The sequence below is a fragment of the Aquarana catesbeiana genome, linkage group LG03 (assembly GCF_042186555.1).
Source record: "Aquarana catesbeiana isolate 2022-GZ linkage group LG03, ASM4218655v1, whole genome shotgun sequence".
Taxonomy (NCBI): domain Eukaryota; kingdom Metazoa; phylum Chordata; class Amphibia; order Anura; family Ranidae; genus Aquarana; species Aquarana catesbeiana.
In genome coordinates, this window is record NC_133326.1 from 521,896,794 (window position 1) to 521,901,327 (window position 4,534).

The window sequence follows — 4,534 nt, forward strand, 5'->3', positions numbered from 1 at the left end:
TTGCACCCTGGCTGTACATAGCGATCCTTGCACCCTTGTACCTTGGCTGCACATAGCAATCCTTGCACCCTGGCTGTACATAGCGATCCTTGCAAGCTGACTGTACATAGCGATCCTTGCACCCTGGCTGTACATAGCGATCCTTGCACCCTGGCTGTACATAGCGATCCTTGCACCCTGGCTGTACATAGCGATTCTTGCATCCTTGCACCCTGGCTGTACATAGCGATCCTTGCACCCTTGTACCTTGGCTGCACATAGCAATCCTAGCACCCTGGCTGAACATAGCGATCCTTGCACCCTGGCTGTACATAGCGATCCTTGCACCCTGGCTGTACATAGCGATCTTTGCACCCTGGCTGTACATAGTGACCCTTGCACCCTGGCTGTACATAGTGATCCTTGCACCCTGGCTGTACATAGCGATCCTTGCACCCTGGCTGTAGATAGCGATCCTTGCACCCTGGCTGTACATAGCGATCTTTGCACCCTGGCTGTACATAGCGATCCTTGCACCCTGGCTGTACATAGCGATCCTTGCACCCTTGCACCCTGGCTGTACATAGCGATCTTTGCATCCTTGCTGTAAATGGCGATCTTTGCACCCTGGTTGTACATAGCGATACTTGCACCCTGGCTGTACATAGCGATCCTTGCACCCAGCACCCTGGCTGTACATAGTGATCCTTGCATCTTGGCTGTACATTGCGATCTTTGCACCATGGCTGTACATAGTGATCCTTGCACCCTGGCTGTACATAGCGATCCTTTCACCCTGGTTGTACATAGCGATCCTTGCACCCAGCACCCTGGCTGTACATAGTGATCCTTGCATCCTGGCTGTACATAGCGATCTTTGCACCATGGCTGTACATAGTGACCCTTGCACCCTGGCTGTACATAGCGATCCTTTCACCCTGGCTGTACATAGTGATCCTTGCACCCTCTACATAGCGAACTTCTGAGCCTTGCACCCTCTACATATTGAACTCCTGCACCCTGTTTGTATCACATTCCTGAACGCTGCACTCTGTATGTAGCGCGCTTCTGAACCCTGTCCATAATGCACTCATGGTATTTACCAATGCCTTTGTAAGGCCCTCCCATTGTTAGTGCAATTCGGCCACACCTACCCTATAATGCGGTGTACTCACCTCCTGTGGGGGGGTTGTACTGGAGGCGTGGTTGAGCTTTGGGTGACACCATCAAGTCAGTACACTGTGGCAGGCTAGACAGGAGAGAGACTGATGCTCTAGCCTACCAAGTGTCTACTGATCTGTCCTGTTTCTGCCGTCACTCCACAGAGGCAGGACAGAGCACTGTGGCAGGCTAGGAGGGGAGAGCCATTGCAGTGCGGTAAAACATGGGGGGGGGTGATACCATGTTTTACCGCACCAGGTGACACCAACCCTAGTGACGCCACTGCGCCCATGGAACCTTCAAGATTTGAAGACTGTTTGTGTGGAAGAATGGGCTAAAATCACACCTGAGAAATGCATGTGACTAGTTTCCCCATAGAGAAGGCATCTTGAAGCTCTCATTACCAACAAAGGATTTTGTACAAAGTAATAAATTCATTTCAGTTAGTGCGTTCAATAGTTTTTCCCTGTGTCATTCCATTTTATTACACATAATTTGATTTCTGAACTTATTTGTTTTGGTTTCTTTGTATGTATGGATTGCATGAGTTGTTACCGACGTTGTAAAAATTTCATGTCACTAGCACCTTTAAAAATATATTTACCTAGAAAAATGGTGCCGTGTTAAATACTTATTTTACCCGCTGTATATGTACTGTACATCCATCCCAGAACATGTAAAGTGGAAGATCACAGACACACAATGCAAATCATGCTGGCAAAACAAGGCCCTTAAGCATACACAGCTGATAGAGACAGGGAAAAGCTGCTCTTGCTCTTGGCTGGTCTTCCAGTCCTAAGTAACACTGTCCCACCAGTGACCACATCACCCTCAGAATAAAAATGGAGCTTACAGAGGCCACAACAGATTCACTGACTCCAAATAACCTTCCATCATGTATTGACTAACCATTAACCAGGGCCATCTTAAGAGCATTATAGGCCCCCGGGCAATACAGTGCACTGGGGCCCTGTCTACACAATCACGCTCAAGAATAAAAATGCAAATTATCAAAAAGGCTTTATTTATTGGTACTTCCAACAAAATCAGTGTTTAAACATTAACACAATGTTTGGACAATATAACACGAGTTTGATGGGCACTGTGGCAGCGTTTGATGGGCACAGTGGCAGCTTTTGATGGGCACAGCGTCAGCTTTTGATTTGCACAGTGGCAGCTTTGATGGACACAGTGGCTGTGTTTGATGGGCACAGTGGCAGCTGTGTTAGACTTAGGGCTGCCGACCTGGTGCAGTACAGTGTGTCACTCACAGCAGCAATGCAGCACCAGCTATCAAGGGCCGTCTTTCCGCTCTGCTCCCTCTCCACGCTGTCTGAAGAACATGGCAGAGGTGGGCGGAGCTTGTCCACTAGCAGCTGGGGTGGCCGAGGAACGCTATGAATGCTGGGGCGGCCGCGGCCTCTGACTGACGTCACTGGTTGCTAGCTAGACGCCGGCCGGCAATTCTTGCAAGTGAGCAACCGGTGCAGTCAGTCAACTTAAGCAGCAGATTGCAGCACTGAGGATCGGCCCTGGATGGGGCCCTCCAGACAAGTGGAAAAAACGGCCCTGCCATTAACCCCCAGACACTTTCCTACCTCTTTAGACCTCAGCAATTTTATAAATCCCCTTGGATAGTCCTATTCACTCGTGGGGATCAATACTGACTACTTTGAGAACCCTGCTTTAAGCAAAATTACTGCTTCCTGTGCAGTACTTTATGCTGAAAGAGCTGGCTAACAACCAAACCCTAACTAAGTTCAGTTCATATCAGTGTTGCTGCCATTATGTAAGAAGATGTTCTTCCTCACTTAAAATGTGCCCATGATGGTGGCTGACTTCTTCCAGATGCTTCTTTTTCTGGGATTAAACAATCATGAGGGTGCAGAGGCACAGTAAGTTTAAAATGATACTAAACAAGTCCTGTATGGCTTAATTTACACCTATGCAGGTTGCAGTTTGCATATTGCAGGTGCATTTTGCGTTTTTCAATACACGCTTTTGATCTATTGAAGTCTATGGAACCAAAAACCAGAAAGTCCCTGGTCCTTTCCATAAAATGCACAGATATGACCTACATCCTTAGGGAAACCATGTTAAATGGACTGTAGTGTGTTTCTGCAAATGTGAAAATGCACTAAAAAATGCATAGGTGTGAACCAGGCCTAAGTAAAGGTGGGGGCAGTACTGTTTGACAACTAGAGGGAGCTCAAGGTTAAACAGTCACAACAACAAACTTGATTAAATCCTAGGCTAGAGACATGACACTCCCCACCTTGTAACAGCTAATACCACTACTTGCATCCTTTCATGATAGAAATTAGATCCGTTCAGAAATCGGTTTACTTGAATAAAGGAAAGTTGCTGGAGTAAATTAGAAAGGATCCCCTGTGTCAATTGGTACAGAAATTATACATATGGCATCGATGATGGCTCACACTTCTGCCTCAAAGGTTTTTTGACTCTCCCAAGTGAGCCTTATGGTTCCTACTATTAGGAAGATGGCATCAATAATTTAGGAAGCTATGCCGATCTTTCTTTCCCAGGCCTCACTTTTGATTGCTCAATTTATATTTGGGCTGAAAAGAATAGCAAATATCTACTTCACAACCCTACAAAAATCTCACAATCTTCCGAACTCTGAAAGTTTCTGCATGTCAGACTAATTGCGGGTACACATGGGCGAAAAATCAGCCCGAAAACGGTTGGTTCGGTAGGAAGCAGCTGACTTTTGGCCCATGTGTACAGTCTCACGACCGGCTTCTGTCAAAGGGGCATGCTGGAAAACCATCATTCGAATGGCATCCAATCAACGCTAGCAGCCAATGGCTGTGAGCGCTGACCAGTGTGTTCTGGTGGGGGGGAATTGTCGAAGCGCAATAGCACTCACTTGCGTTAGTACAGCCATCTGTCAGTTTTTTTCGTTCAGTTCGCTGGGTTGAACGGAAAAAAACCTAGTGCGTACCAGTCTTATAGCTGGTCATAGACGATAGACCATGAATGGGCAGGCTGAATGTAGCCAAGTTGATCAATCAATCAACTTGGGTACAACCAGCCTGCCGAGTTTTACATATAAATATTGCTAGTGGGATTTCCCCATCAACACTGTGTTGATGGGGGAATCAAGCTAATTTCTTTTCTGCAACCAGTAGTTGCAGGAAATAAATTTGCTGTGTCTATGGCCGGCTTAAAGTGATTGTAAACAATCACCTTGTAAAAGAACCCATTCATTTTAATATAAAAATGAAAGGCAAAACATTTTTGAATAGATATTAAAAAAGTAGCCAAGTTTATAGATTGATCAACTTGGGTACAACCAGCCTGCCAGATTTTACATATGATTATTGCTAGTGGGATTTCCCCATCAACACTGACTGTGTTGATGGGGAATTGA